The sequence below is a fragment of the Clytia hemisphaerica genome, unplaced genomic scaffold (assembly GCF_902728285.1).
Source record: "Clytia hemisphaerica strain Z4C2 unplaced genomic scaffold, Clytia hemisphaerica genome assembly, whole genome shotgun sequence".
In the NCBI taxonomy this organism is placed as follows: Eukaryota; Metazoa; Cnidaria; class Hydrozoa; order Leptothecata; family Clytiidae; genus Clytia; species Clytia hemisphaerica.
This window is the reverse complement of record NW_027104162.1, coordinates 341,339-358,183: the sequence shown is the minus strand read 5'-3', so window position 1 is coordinate 358,183 and position 16,845 is coordinate 341,339.

The following is a 16,845-nucleotide window of genomic DNA, read 5'->3' as shown; positions in this document are numbered from 1 at the left end:
ACAGTTTGCAACGCATCCACAGCCTTTGTGAAAAAATTTATTTGTTTCATCTTTTTCCACAAGATCAACTTCCCTTGACATCTAGAATTAAAAAATCATTCCTTAACTTCTGTGCCTGATTATAGTGGGATACAAAAAAACTCAAATACTCTAGAAAACTTATAAGCAAGTGCCTGCCCCTTGCTCAAGCTCAGATATGCTTAAGAAAAACATGTACCATAGAGTCGACTACTTCAGGCGTGCAAACTGTTGTGAGGTCGAAAAATCGCAAAATTCTACATTTCGTGAATTGGAAGGAAAACTTTTTTATCACAGGCATAAACTTTTGCTGATTGAGAGATTAAAAAACACTCACGCTAAAAGTGGCTTTAAGTGACAAATTCTTCTCGAATTCGATTAAAACTGATGTTCATTGACTTCAATGAGGCTTTTAAGGGTATAAAAATGCTGTTACTAATAGATTTTCCTTTGGAAATTTGACAGATTTTCAACTTTTGAAAGAATTTTTTGCTGCCAGCTTAAACTTTCACTAAAAATTGATTTTCTTTCAACCAATTTCATCACCTTCTCATGAGTGTAGTTTTCTTTTGGGTGCAGGTTTGGGCCAAAAACTGGCCACAATAGGTTTTGAACTTTGTGTAAAGCTGCTTCAGTATGTCATAAATAGAATTTTATGTCCTAGAAGCCTCATTTTCTGAGATAAAGGATTTTTGGTTTTTTTTTAATTTTTTGGAAAAGTATACGAGATTTTTTTCAAGTGATTATCCCTCGAGTTTCATCACCTTCAAAAAGTATTTGTCACTTTAAGCCATTTTTTGGTGAGTAAATTTCGCAAAAGTTAATGTTCGCTAAAATATCCATCTATAGAGATAACTTTATTCATTTTGCCAAGTAGTAGGATCATTTGTAATATTGAAATAAAGATAATAAATTTAAACGATGTTTCAAAGCTTTGAAATCGTTCGAATTAGGGTTTTCAGAAAAAAAAACCGTTCATGGGGGGGGGGGGTTGGAAGATATATTATTCAGGGGTATTGAAAAAAAACCCTGAAAAACTGCGATGCTATAAGGTGAATTTACCATGTTCATGGCTAAATTTTTGTGTCAAAGGGTGAAACACCTGTCCAGGGGGAGAAAAATCGTCATGTCCAGTGGTAAATCACTGAAAAAATAGCAAATCCTCCACCTTCATGAACGGCTTTTTTTCTGAAAGAGCCCATTGTCTTATTTCCTTCCCTTCCTTCCTTCCTTCAGTTTTAATCAGCAACTGAACTGCTAAGTTAATTTTTGCTCCCACCATAATACAGACCCCAAGTCTATTTTTGTCCTAAATTGTGCTATATTTTAGCCAAATCTATCATTTTACCAACTAACGAATTTAGGTAACTCAGCTGTAAAAAAATCCCTGTTTATACTCCACCCACCCCTGTACGCAAAGGTACAGGTTGCAAAGGTAAGCACAAAGAACACTTAGAACACCGAAAAAAAGAACAGCCAACCAGATTGGTTCTTACAAAAAAGAGTAAAAAAATCTACAGTGGTCAGTCACTATGAAAGTTAATTTCGTCTACTGAATATGCTTTCTTCAGCAGAAGGACTACCAAAGATTGTATTTACTAACAACAAACAGTACCAGAAAATAAAGATCAAATGCAACCATTTTACCAAATACTTTATAAGCAACAAGACAGCTTTAGTGCTAGACCAAAAACTTTCTGACAAAGAGTTAATTTTAACTTTTCCGGTTCCGCGTATATTGCATTACGGACCGGATGATTTCCGTAGATGTTTATTTTTCTGCACACTGATTGGTTGATTGATTCTGAAAATTTAAAATTTAACCAATGAGCGCTCAAGAAAGTGGTTAGAAAGTACACTCTATACGGTACGGAACGAAGACCTTCCAGTGAATTTCTAAAGAAGCTTCTGCAGTGCCAGCGAAAGAGGTCGAAATTTTTGTTCGGACAAAATGGCATTACACTTGGAACCTTGGATTGCTGGTGGTTCACCCAGAAACAAACAGAAAAATGAGCTCTCGAAGAAAGTTTAGGTTGCCCAAATACGCACTCCTGAAATTTTTTAACAAGACATTGCAGAAAGAGGAGACAGGGATTTATTGCTGTAACGTGATTACTTGGACTAAAGGCAATGAAGAGGGCACCATCTTGGAAAAAGGCATAACACACAGTGGACATGTTATTCAATTTGATGGTAAGTTTTCCTATAAAGGCACCTTGTGAGGGACTGATTTTTCTATATGCTGGTGTTTTTTTTTCACCAGAACCATCAACTTTAGTAGACCTCCCATCTAGAACCTACTGTGCTTAATTATTGTGAAGGGGGGTACAATTAATTCTCCATTTTTTCCACGAAATCACTTTTGACCCCACATGTCATGGCTTTTGTCCCAAAAGTGTGAAAAACCTTAATTTTCACCCCCCCCTCCTTTATGATTCTACCGGGATGCCCAACCCCTCCCCCGCCTTTACTCTCCAGAACTGAAAAAAGCTTCCAGATATGGAAGGGGCCGTCCATATGGTATGTACGCAGTGAAGGGGGGTTTAGCAAAAGCAAAGTGACATCTATTGTTTAAACGATGTCATTTCTATTGTTCTCTGCGTACAAGGGGGGAAGGATGTCAAATATTCGGAATTTTTAGTTTTTGGGAAAATCACGGCCCAAAAAATCACCCCAATATCATTTTTCCCCGAAGTACCAACCCTTCCTTCTTATTCCACCCCCTAAAGCACAAAAGAGTATGTACCATATGGACGACCCCAAAGTGTAAAATACTTTCATATCTGGATGTTGATTAAACTGACTGGCAGTATAGAATTAATTTTTTTCTGCATAGATTGTATTAAAACATTGGAGACGGTGGAGAAAGAAATTTGGAACATCAAGGAGAAAAACAATACCACTCCAGTAACTGTAAGATTTGATAATTTACCCTAAGGGAAGAAATTTTTGCAGGAAGAAATTTTTGCGGAATTTAATTTCGCGATTTTGGGTGTAAATCGCGAAATTAAATTCTGCGAAATACGATTTTTTTCAAATTTTTATAAATTTACCCCGAACTTGGTAATTTTAGGGCAAAATTGGCCTACTATTGGATTGAAATTACCTCCAATCGCGAAATTAAATTCTCACGAAACTCGTGAAATTTAGATCTTGAATCGCGAAATTTCATCATTTTGTTTAATCCAATTTTTTGCACAAAAATGCGTATTAGCAATGCCCAAAACATGGCTGACTCCGACTATGAAAGTTTTTTTTCCGACCGAAAATGCCGGAAATTACATAGTCATCATTACAGCCTCAAATTTTTAAAATTGGTTTAAAACAGGATTCATTTTCCTTTTTTCTAAATGTGTATTCAGCCTTACAGGATTAAGAAACTACACTCTTGTTCAACTTTACTAATTAAGATCTCATTCATCTTTTTATTCAAGGACACAACTACTGCTGAATCCATAACAAAGGAAAACAATGGCAACGAGAAAGACAAAGGTGGAATCGAAAAAGACACAGTCAAAGATGGAAACGAGAAAGGCACAGTCAAAGATGGAAACATAACTAATAAGAGGAAAATTCAAAAAGTATGTACGCTCAAAATCAAAACTTTTATGTCAAATATTCTAAAAAATTTCTTATTTTTTTTAAATTAGTTTAAAACAGCATTCCTTTTTCTTTTTTCTAAATGTGTATTCAGCCTTACAGGATTAAGAAACTACACTCTTGTTCAACTTTACTAATTAAGATCTCATTCATCTTTTTATTCAAGGACACAACGACTGCTGAATCCATAACAAAGGAAAACAATGACAACGAAAAAGGCACAGTCAAAGATGGAAACGTAACTAAAAGGAGGAAAATTCAAAAAGTATGTACGCTCAAAATCAAAACTTTTATGTCAAATCTTTGTACTTTCACAAGGAAGATTTGCTTGTTTTATATTCCATTACCCATTTTTAAGGGAATTTCAGTGTGGTATTTGACTGGTAAGCAGTCAAAGCACTCAGTATTTACCAAGCCTGATAAGCGCAAAAACCTTCCGGGGATCCGCATTTTTGGGATGATGCAAAGAAGGGGGATCGGACTCCCTTCTGCACTATGGCATTTTTGGAAAAGTTGGACCCCCTTAAAAGGGGGGTTGACACAATGGATGAAATGTAAAATTTATTTAGTAAAAAAGGTCTTATTTTTCTTTTTTCTAAATGTGTGAAGGAGTGTGAAAACACACTCTCTTTCGAATTTACTAATTAGCTCTCATTGGTCAGCCCCGATGACCCTTCAAATCCCTTTTTTCCAGCCGCCGCTTAAGAGTGTGGTTTTTTTATTCCGATTTCTAAAGTTTTTATCCGATCGGGTTAAGTTTGGTCTCCCGATCTGTGTATTTACTCTCAAGCTTTTTTAAGGCCGGTCTCCACTTGCGCGCGCTTCAATCGCTCTTCTTCGAGCAAAGTTTCGACGCTATTGGTCAAAAGAAAAATAAAGCAACTCCATTGGTGCGATATGACGTAGCGATCGCGCGCTTGAAAAAAAAGTTGAAATACATTCAACTTTTTTTCCAAGCGCGCGCTGCGTTTTTATGACGTAATCTTTTCTCCAAGCAAAAATGATTGAAGCCAAAGTTGCGATCGCAGCGCGCGCAAGTGGAGACCGGCCTTTAGGGCAGTGTTCCGGTTGGGATACGCTTTCAATTCATCCAATCGGGCTAAGTTTGGTTTCCCGATATGTGTTAAAAACAATTCAATATGGCTGCCAAAGCGGTGCTTTTTCGTTCGTTCGTTGTTTATCTCTTGCCAGCTTTTATTTTATAGACAATCATTATATTTTGTTTGAAGTGGCTTTTAAACTTATAACTAAGGAAGATACAACACTGGAGTTAGATTATTAGGATGTTCTTTTCTTTAAAGTATGAAGATTTTAACTTATTTGCTCAAGTTTTTTCCTGAATTGTGAGTTATTCTTTTACCTATGCTAGACCTCATTATTTTGTAGCATGAAAACATAGTTTTTCATTTTGGACTTGAATATAGAATAACCACCAACAATTGCTGGAATTTGATGGTGTGTATATATATACAGTTCACAGCTTAATTATCTGATTATTCACAAAAATAATGTTTTCTCGAACTTGAGTGTTTTTTTTATTTGATACATTTATAGACATTTTATATGCTTGTTCTTCTGGACAATTGGAGATAATATTGATAAAGCGTAAATGGAAATTGTTCAAGTATATTAAAGTACAGCTCCTATGTAAATTTGAGAAGGAACGAAGTTCTTTATCAAATTATATTGACGCAAAAATGATTTTTTCTAGACTTGCGTTTTTCACTGGCAGTTACGTTTGTTTTTTTGGACCGACTTGGAGATAATTATTATAAAGCGTAAATGGAAATTGATCAAGTATATTAAAGTACCGCTCCTATGTGAATCGAGAAGACCGAAGTTCTTCATCAAATTATATTGACGCAAATATGATTTTTTTCTAGACTTGCGTTTTTCACTGGAAGTTACGTTTAATTTTTTGGACCGACTTGGAGATAATTATTATAAAGCGTAAATGGAAATTGATCAAGTATATTAAAGTACCGCTCCTATGTGAATCGAGAAAGACCGAAGTTCTTCATCAAATTATATTGACGCAAAAATGATTTTTTCTAGACTTAAGTTTTTCCACTGTGATTTGATGGCTTGTCTGTACACAAACCCAATATCTACGGCTAATTCAAAATTCATTGCCGTAGAGGGTCTGTTGTCATTGTCTTTTCTGGTTTGAGATTTTTCAAATCAACCGCTACGATGGAGTGCTGTTGGAGTTTGGCGAGAAATCGGAGGCGATAAGACAAAATGGCCGTCAGAGTTGTCAGAAACTATAGAAGTTTGTCGAAAAAAAGTGTTTTCATAACAAAACTGACTTCTTCATTTTTTAATAATTGGAATAAAAGAGAGCTCTAAATGAAGACATTCTATTGCAAAATAACCCTTTTTGCACAAATCGAATGTTTTTTGTTTACATTTTGGATCTTTGAGTTCACGAACATGAGAGAGAAGTTGTTTGATTGGAATCTTGTTTTTAAAGTGGTTTTAACTTCAGTTCTTTGCAAAAGAATATACTCAGAGTATCTCTGCATGTTTTTATGTTCAAATTCAGTATTACTTTTACGGCATTCGATCTATGTAGAGTGGCTATAGTTTGTTTTGTTGACATAACTTTTTGTAATTAAAATGTTTGTATTTTTCTTTGGCGGACTACATGGGAAAAAGGGTAATTGGAAAATAATTTTCTGTTAGACAATTTTGAATATGTCTTCGTTACTTTTCAGCCTTTAGTTTTGCTCAAAAACATTAAAAAAACAGCCTAAACATGCTTAGAAAGTGCCCGGGGGGGGGGTACTAGGGCAAGATGGGTTACGGGGATGCTCCGCTGGTCAGGGTACCTTTTCTAACCTCCACGAGTCCCAGGTAGGGTCGCAAAAACACCAAAATAGAAAATTCAGTCCCTCGTAGGGTGCCTTTTTTTGGAAAATTTGGGGAAAAAGTAGAAAATTTTGGAATTTCAGTCCCATTCAGGGTCACTTTTTTCGCAAATTTCGAGTCCCACGTAGGGTCCATTTTTCGAACCTCAGCGGAGCACCCCCGTCGGTCGACAAGGGTAGTACCCCCCCCCCGGGAGAAAGTGACCCTCAATTATCAGGGGGGATCGGGTTCAATAATCCGAAATGATAAGCCGTCGTCGAACATAGAGGTCGTCGTCGCCGCGCATAGAGGCCGTGGTCGGACATAGAGGTCGTCGCCGGACATAGAGGTCGTGGTCGGACATAGAAGTCGTCGTCGTTCATAGAGGTCTCAGCCCAATTTTTTTCGGTCTTTATTTTATAAGTTCTGGTCTGGAAATTTGACAACACAGTCTTCAAAATAACACCTTATCGTATTTGTGTATAGCAAAGTCACGGCAGAACGTCGTCTTCTTCGATAACATAGAGGTCTTGGCCGGACATAGAGGTCGTCGTCGAACATAGAGGTCTTGGCCGGACATAGAGGTCGTCGTCGAACATAGAGGTCTTGGCCGGACATAGAGGTCGTCGTCGAACATAGAGGTCTTGGCCGGACATAGAGGTCGTCGTCGAACATAAAAGGTCTTGGCCGGACATAGAGGTCTTGGCCGGACATAGAGGTCTTGGCCGGACATAGAGGTCTTGGCCGGACATAGGGACATAGAGGTCGTCGTTGAACATAGAATTCGCCGGGGCGGTTCGCATCAACGAAGGCGGTTTATCTGGCGGGGTGGTTTTTGCGAAGCGAATATACATGAGCGAAGCAGTTTTGCTATCGTGTGCATGTACCTTTAAATTCTATATACCAGGGGAGCGCCAAGGAAAACTTGATGTGCGTTTTCTACGGTAAAAAAATTCAATTTCCAATAGTATGGTTCGAAAATATATTTCTTGTAGGAAACTCAATGTTTGAGAAATTTTTTTCTTTCTCCTTGGAGAATGAGTATACGAAGGGTAAAAGTTGTCCCCTTTTTCTAAGACAGAGAATGTGTAGAATGCGTGTAAGACAAGAAAAACTTTCGTACGCAATGAAGTTCTCCTTTATCAAACTTTACAAACCCTCGTATGGTACTTGCTAGTCACAGTCAAAATATTTTACCGTACAATGTATATTATATGGTAGTTTGTTAATATTGAAAACCAAAAATCATTTTTTTCCTTTTAAGATTGCGTATATGCCTTAAGGGAAGAAATTTCGACAGAAAGAATATAAATTTATAAGCCAATCGCCAAATTTAATTTTCTTTCACACTAGTCTCTATTTCTTTAAAAAAATCCTATTTTCATCATTTTTCAGCTAAAATATTGAACAAATAATATGCAGCTCGCCGAAATTGATTTTCGCCAAACTTAAAAATGTTATTAAATCGCCAAAATGAATTCCGCCAAATTGCACCTAAATTCATTCGCCAAAATTTCTTCTCTTAAGGTATCTTTATTTAAGAACGTCAAAAAGTTTTGTTAAAGCCTTTAGATGTTCTCAACCTTTCAAAGTTTTTTACGTTTAAACTTTATTTTTAGCAAGTGTAAACCTTTTCTTATGTTAGTTACTGTTATGTCACAAGAAGAAATTGTTTTACTGTTTTAGACATCAAATTTTTGTCCAATTCATCATCATTTGCATGTGTATTTTACAAACTGGTCCTAATTTGCTTAGCCTTAGATTTTACGTCTCAGGACTGAAAATTACTTTTGAAAATTAAAACTTATTAAAAGGTACAATAGTTTCGGAAAATTTTACAAACTGGTCCGTTTAGTACTAAATATCACCTAGAACCGTTTTTCGGTATATTTTGCCTTAATTTAAATTTAAACTGAATTTCAGGGTGCTTTCCTATTTCAACAATAGGAAATAGGTGGCTGAACTAAAATTTTGTAAATCAACTTATTGGTAAGCCCAGGAAAAACAGCGGATTGATCTAGAAAAATACTTGCGGTACACATTTTTTTATAAGCAACCGGGTTGCTAAGGGCTCAGGCCTCAAAATGGCCCAAAAAAATTAAGCAATTTGCTTAGCAATCCTGACGACTCAAATCCAAATTAGCAACTTTTTTTCCTCAGCAATAAAAAAAACTCGGGCACAATTTTAGAAGAGAGCCTTGCAAACATTCGAAAGATGCCTTTACTGTCCATTTAAATTGAAAAATTGTCGAAAAATTCAAAATTGTGCTTTTCAACTATTTTAAGTTTGAAAATCTTTTGCCCTCCTGGATTTCGAAAAATCCTTAGCGAAAAATGGAATTGCTTTTTAAAAAATTTGTAGACTAGGAGCTATTGACGCAAACGCCATTTTGACCAAAATTTCAAAATAACAAAAAAACTTTTTAGAGTTGAAAACGAAGTAGCCAAGCAAGCTCGACGCTCGCTTGTTGGCCCAGCGCAAGCGAACGGGCCTTTCAAGAGCGCTGTGGTGTGTGTTTGTTACCATTTGTTTACTAGACGGGATTTCAAAATATACTTCGCACATTTTACAGGCTAGCTAGTTAAAATCTTCGCTTAGCGGATAAGAACTAGTATTTTCGTGCGCACCTTCGTACGTTCTATCTTTTTAACTTCTTGCTTCTGAAATTTGGTTGGAAGAAATTGAATTTTGATCTTTGTAAAGTATACTCAAACGTTGGTCAAAATCTCTCTACTGTACTATGATATTTTCATGTGAAGTTCTGTGTGGTTTAGCCACCTCACAAATCTTTGTTGTTGGAACTTTAAAAAAGAAAAGAAGAAGCTCTCAGGAAAAACCTAACATATTTTGACAACTGTGACATTACAAAAGGTAAATTTAAAACTTAATTTTTACTTACTGGTAACTTTGTAAAAGTATAACTGCTTTGGTGTGGCAAGGAAACAATTTTTACCTAGATACACTGCCACCAAGTTTTCAGAGCATGTCATGGCTGCCCCCAAGGAAAAATTATAACATTAAAATCCTGCCCCTAAAATCTGTGAACCCACTCAAAAAAGCTTAAAAAGCCCGAAAAAGTGACAAAATAGGCCAATTTTCAGTGATGTTGCCCTTGAGACTTTAAAATTATCAAACCCAGGGGATGTCAATCGAAGTGACCGAAGTCGATCATAAGATGCTTTGTTCCAGACGGTAGAGTCATATCACCAGTGCACGAACGGCCCCAGTGCACGAACGAGCGTCTTTGAACTTGAAAAAAACAACCAAAAACAAACTTCTATAGAACTTCCTTTGTGCAGCAGAATCCTCAAACTATTCCTTGCAATCTCTCCAAAAATTAAAATAAACGGAGCACTAGAACAACACCAAACCGATTTTGAACGAGGCCAAGTAAAAAAATCACGAAATTCGGGATTTTTGTAAATATGGCTGATCGCGAGAGAAAATGTTCTTTATAAGATCAATGTTTAGAAAAAGGGGTTACGCGCGCTCCAGAACGCTTAAGTACGTTCCTCTACTCTGTTTGCATAGCAAAGACATGTGAGAGTGACAAAAACAAGCCGTAAATGTCACGAATTTAAGTTGCGAAGCGACCCAGAACCTCCTCGATTTGCTAGTTGCAAACAAAAAAATTGAATGACAAACAAACGCCGTATATTAAAGTAAGATGAAAACACTAGACACTCTTAGAGGATCTTGAATTTAAAGAGTTGTCGCAATAAACAGACTGTACCCTTATAATCATAAAGGTTGGTGAGTCCAGTCGAAACACAGATTTGATCTGTAGCGTCATGCTTCACCTTACACCTTTACTTTACAAAATGGAGAAAGTTTTACAATAAACCAAGGAAAATATCAAAATTTCTGAGAGTTTTTTGGAATACTATCATGTGTAAAAATGCTGAAAAAAGGAAGAAAAGTTTAGTACAGACCTTTTGCTATATCCGCAATGTCATGTCTGAATGAATAAAAAACTCAAGCAGACTTATGATAATATTTAAAATCCACTTTAACTAATTATACATTAGTGAATTAATGTTTTAATGTTGAGTTTTTAATTATTTAATATGAAATTGTAAATAGCAAAAGGTCTATTTCCAAAATATAATTCTTTTAAATAAGGGACCACAAATACAGGAAGGCCTTCTGAAGAATATGGGTCATACCTGGTCAGCAAGTCAGTATATAATAAAACTAAATCTCTGAAAATCTAGGATCAGAAGGTCAAGATCTAAAAAATTTGTGACATTTTAAAGCACCAGACTTTTTCCTCTTTATTGATGAATGATATTTGTGTCATTTTCATTGTGATATTTTGAATTCATTTAAGTTTTGAGATGAATTTACAAATAAATTTTAAAATTTTCATACTTGTTCAGTTGCAAATTCAATACTATTACTTTTCTATTTTGAAAAAATAGGGTCGGTCAGGCCTACAGAACAATTAATTTGGTCTCACCTAATGCCAAAAAGAAAAAAACTTTCAAACCAGGGAAACGATTTCATTCTTCCAAAAAAATGCAAAAAAGGAAAATTCATGACAAAAGTCTTACAGTAAACCACATTTTAGATGCATGCGAAGGAAAGGTCAATCACATATAAGTTGTGTTCGCGTCATTTCCAGCCCCAAAAAGTGAGTTGGTCGGCACTAAAATCGTCGGCAAAGTGCGCTCTGAACCTAGGCAGTCGGTCAGCACTAGAATCATCGGAAAAATGCGCCCTGAACATAGGTTTGTTCGCGCGGCAAGAATTTTCAAGCGCACTAGCTGCATTATGATCTTTGTTACATATCACGGTGGCAAAAAAAACAGTCGCATAGCGCTTTTTAACGCAAACAATCTTTGAAAAATTACGGACGGAAAGCTTATTTGAACTAACACTGGATGATCCAATCGGCGACTAACGATGAATGTATAAAATGCTTTGGAAAATATTGGTAAAAAATCCGATAGATTTCCCACTTTCCGACTGAAAAGTGTCGGATTTTTAAGATAGAAAGTGAGTCGGTCGGACGACGCGAACACAACTTATTTGTGATCTACGCCTAAGTCATAATTCACGACAAAAGTTTTCCAAGTTTTAAACGCCCGATGAAAGAAATCACCAAACTCATGACAAAAGTTTTCCCCATTTTAAACGCATGCGAAGGAAAGTTCATAGTTCACGACAAAAGTTTTCCCCATTTTAAACTCATGCAAAATAAAAGTTAATAGTTACGACAAAAGTTTTCCCCATTTTAAACGCATGCAAAGGAAAAGTTCATAGTTCACGACAAAAGTGTTCCCCATTTTAAACGCATGCAAAGGAGAAGTTCATAGTTCAAGACAAAAGTTTTCCCCAATTTAAACTCATATCATGCAAAATAAAAGTTAATAGTTACGACAAAAGTTTTCCACATTTTAAACGCATGCAAAGGAAAAGTTCATAGTTCACGACAAAAGTGTTCCCCATTTTAAACGCATGCAAAGGAAAAGTTCATAGTTCACGACAAAAGTTTTCCCCATTTGAAACTCATGCGAAGGAAAAGTTAATGGTCCACCACAAAAGTTTTCCCCATTTTAAACGCATGCTAAGGAAAAGTTAATAGTTCACGACAAAAGTTTTCCACATTTAAACGCATGTGAAGTAAAAGTTTATAGTTTGCAATAAAATTTTGGTGTATGTGCGGTGATCTCCAATTGTCTACATCCATATTCAATGGGATTAGCTAACTTTTTCAGAAGTTAACGTTCTTCGTTGGTCATGTCCTGTGCTGTGAGCGTGATGTATATTCAAGTTCAAGTTTCAAGTTTATTTTTGTTTTACGAGCTTGTTAAAAATGTATTCACGAAAACCATCAAGAGAAAAGAGGGCTTGGAGAACTGAATATAAAGAAACAAATATTTTGTCCCATGTTTTTCAGGGGCAATCAGCAATGGTGAATTTCTCTGTTGTTCACGAGAATTCATATTTGAGATGGTGGATATTGAAAAACTTCGATTAATTTTTTGTTAGCTAATAAATTCAAATACAACGTATGCGTTTTATAACTGAGAGTGATGATACAGCTACAGGTAAAAAATATTCAAAATATATTTTGTATAAATCCCTTTTTTGCTTTTATTTGTTAGTTGTACAGTATACTGGTGTTTTGGATGTTGCTAGCGCTAGCCTAGGTAAGTTAAGGCCAACAACCCTCAAGTTGGAAAATCAAGGGGCAATGTTGTAGATGAATGGCTATACAAAATTTTATACTTCCCTTTGTCCTGTTGATTGGTGCTGCCCTGTCTATCTGTTTGTTTGGTGCTGTCTACTGTTGATGAGGTATGAAGAAATTTGACTTGAATACAAGCTTCTTTGCATTGATACTCAAAATTCTATATTCAATTATAACATAGAATATGTTCCTTGTGGAAATAGCTCGGAGGAGAAAATTCCACAAATTTCAACAGAAATTCCTTCGGTCATTGGTCATCGGTCCGCAACCAGTCATCTTTACGTAACTAATGGTAACGGATGAGCATTTTTGAGCAATCTCATTATTTAAAATATAAAGCACTGAGGATCCTTCACTTGCGATCGGAGTGATCTGAGGATTTAAAAATTGATACGAAAATTGATGTCATGTAGTCATACACGAATTTTGAAAGTCTGAATTTTGAAAGTGGTTGAGCGATATATAGGAACTTAGTCGACCGCGCGAAAAAATTTGCGTAAGAAGAGTTCTGAAAATGACTTTCCTCTTTTAAAAACCTGTTATCTTCCATCACACAAAATTTCATTGAAACATGTTAGCTCATTAATTCAAAATCAATAGAAACATATCACCAGTAGTTGATATAAAAAAGGTTCCAGTCCGCGAACGATCCGAACACCATATTCAAAATGAAGACATTGCAACGTCAAAACATTCGAAAGCGCTGGCGATCTCAATTAAAAAAGAAGACACTGCATTGCCGCGCTTTTCGATGAGCAAAACTTGAAAAGGAAAACAAAAAAATGGACGACAAGAAAATATTTACAAAAATAAACAGGTTAGTAAAACACTAAAGTTCTTATAAAAAAGACGCTATTTTGGTGAAAAAGCGCGTGGTTTTGAAAAGTTCAAATACCCCTGTATCATCTCGGAAGAGAGTTAAAGTATTACCTGCGAGCGGAGCTCTAATTTTTTTTTTCAAAAGATCGTTCGCGCACTGGTTCCTCGTTCGCGGACTGGGTCCGAATAGCGCGCGCTTTTAACGACTTATTATTCCAAGAAGAAGCCTTCAAATAAAGTGAAAACAAACTGAAAGAAGGACTTCAAGCTTGTTTACGAGATGGTCAAAAAGGATTTATGTAGAAACCAAAAGTAAGTCAGAAAAGAGAAAAATAAGTTTGCCGTTCGTGCACTGGGTACCCCCCTCTACTAATCGAAGGACCCTCCCGGCGCTCTGGAAACATCCGGTGCAAAAAGTGCCGTTTTTTTCGTGCACCGGAACGTTCCGGTGCTTCCGGTTGAAGAATTCTCCGGATCGAGCTGCACCGGAACGTTCACGGTGCTTGGTGCATGATTTCCGCGATATAAATCCGATAGCGCTCGCTGTGCTAATCATGTAAAAAGTAACTATACGCACACGCGAATAATCCAAACGATGTTCCCATGTGTGATGCGGTCGTGGCTTCTTCATAACCTCGAAAGTCACATCTCTTGTTTCGTATTTTCCATCCAGTCTCTGATTTGGTATTTTTCTGATGTTCTGGGACTTTGTGAGTTATTTTCTATGTTTTTCAACTTGTTGAATGCTTGTTGAATGACTTACCGAAAGATCGCCACCGGTGGGATTCGAACCCACTAAATGCAAAGTTCTGTTGATCAGAAACCCAATGCCTTATCCACCGCGCCACGGATTTATGCCGGACTATAGTTTCTCACGGCTATTTATATTGTATAAACCACAGACCATATTATATTAAGCAGTCTAATCGACATCCGAATACGAAAAGGTTGCTATGGCAGAATTGGGGTACAAATGAACGTGGGGGTTGGAAATTTAATAATTTTTCAAAAATGTATAGTCCGTGGGGGTTGGAAAATTTTTGAAAAATTAATAAGCGTGGGGGCACGTTTATTAGGCACCTGAGAGTACACAGGTTCAAGGTTGATCGAGACAAAAGCTGGTGTTTATTGTTTCTCACTTATTTTTTCAGATTTACAACCTATCAAACGTGGTACTTTCTACAAAGAAATCGATCCCTTCAACTATCTTGATTCCAGGTGAGTAGCAATGAGAAATACCTTACATCAGATGATCAGCCGCAGCGACACAAGCTGAGTTTTTTCTTTACAACTGTTTACCTTATACAAGTGTCCGTGCGGCAAACTTAAAATACATATGCGTTCGTTAGGTTTTGAAAAAAAAACTCAGCATGCGTCACTGCGGCCGATCAGCTGATGTAAGGTATTTTTCATTATGTAATTTCTGCTGGACTACATTATTATTCAACAGAACGTCCTGTTTGAAAAAATATCTATTTTGTGACTATGTTTTAATAATAGCAGAGTCTGTTTCCAATGCCCATAATAGTAGTGACTTAAGGGCTCTGACCATAGTGAATTTTTCATAATTGCCGTGTTTAAAATGTGTTTTCTGACTGATGTAACCAACAAAACTATAGCATGTTATACATTTTCTATTAGACAAACTATTCCGGAATCTGAAAATTCAAAAATTGCATTGAAAAAGTTTGATGAAGAAGAAAATGAAGACTTTTGCGAGGAAGAGTATTTCAACTTTGAAGAGCTTAGTTTCGGCGGAGAAAAAACATTTTGAAAAATTTTTCGCAGTAAATGGTGTATCTTTTACCGAACAATAAAAATTTTTGCGGAAAATTTTTGTAAATGCTTCTTTGTCTCGAAATCTTCAAAAATAGTGGTTTTTCATCAATTTTTCATCTGGATTTTGCTTAAAAAAAACAGTCATAACTTTTGACACATCTTTTTAGAAAAATTTTCCGCAAAATTTAAAATAGTTCAATTCTTTGCGGACAGTTTGAAAAAAGTTCGAAACAAAAATGTTAATTACCCATTAAAACTTAGCACTTTTTATAAAAGAAGGTGATGCAACATATTATTAACGTCTTTTTAAAGTTCATAACGTCATTTTTGCAATCAAGTTCTTAATTACTCTTAAGGGATTTGATTAAAAAGCAATTTATAAAGGCAATTCTTTGTTAAAAGTGTTAAAGAATCTAAAACATAACTTTTATGTTTCAGATACTAAAATCAATTTTCTGACTATGGTCAGAGCCCTTAAGATTTAATCAATCTTTTGCTCAAATACACAATACTATCAATTTTTTCGTGAAATACTGCCATACTGTTAGAAAAAAGCTTGGCCCTGGTACTAGCTCTTGGAGATCCCTTTTGAAATTTGGTATACCTTTGCATTATGTGATTATGTTAAAAGTCGCAAAGTTTCATGAGATTTAAAAAAAATTTAAGGGAATTATAAGCAAAAAACTGACAGGGTGGTGTAAACCCCCCCCCCTCCGATATAAATACTAAATTTTATTCTATTTATTACTCTTTCTTTATTTTTAGGATTCGACAACTAACGTGTCGGTATCACCTAACGTTTCGGTATCATCTACGATAAAGCCCTCGTCGTGGATTGTTTACCACCTATTCATTCAGCCAAAGCCATAGCCAAAGCCAAAGCCAAAGCCTTTTACTGTCTAATTTATTTAATTCATAATTTATTATAATTGTTTGAATATAAATTGAAATCTCTACGAAATTTCTGTTGCATTTTACATCCCTAATACACCGTTTAATAAGATGATATCTATCGAAGCTTATCGGATTTCGATCGGCAACTTTGATTCTACCAGGCAATTTAACCTTCGTTCTATATATAGAAAATTAAGTAACGGCTCCCCAAATAGTAAGAGAAAAGTCTTATGTCCGAAATAAAAAAAACACCAACGAGTGCAAACAATTAGAGCACTTTATTCTTTGAAGTGCAAAATTAACAGCAATCTCTGATGCTGGGCCTTCATGCCGCCAGGCTGCTTGTTTCTTACTTCGCGCTCGATGGCAATTTCAAGACATCGAGTAAGAAGCATTAGCGAGCGTCGAGCTTGCTTGGCTAAAAACAAAGCGAAGAACCAACAGAAATGCCTACAATGACTTATATTGAAAAAAAAATCATCACTCCATTCATTGATCATTGATTAATTTCCAAAACATCTGAAATCTTCCAGACGACTTTAGAGTCTGGCTGGGCAGAATAAAAATCAGAATGGCCACTTATCTGCGTCATCCAGTCTATCAAAAAGCTCTAAGTGACCTCCAGGCTAATGATCCCGTTGTTCGACGGCGACTTCTATGTCCGGCCAAGACCTCTATGTTCGACGAC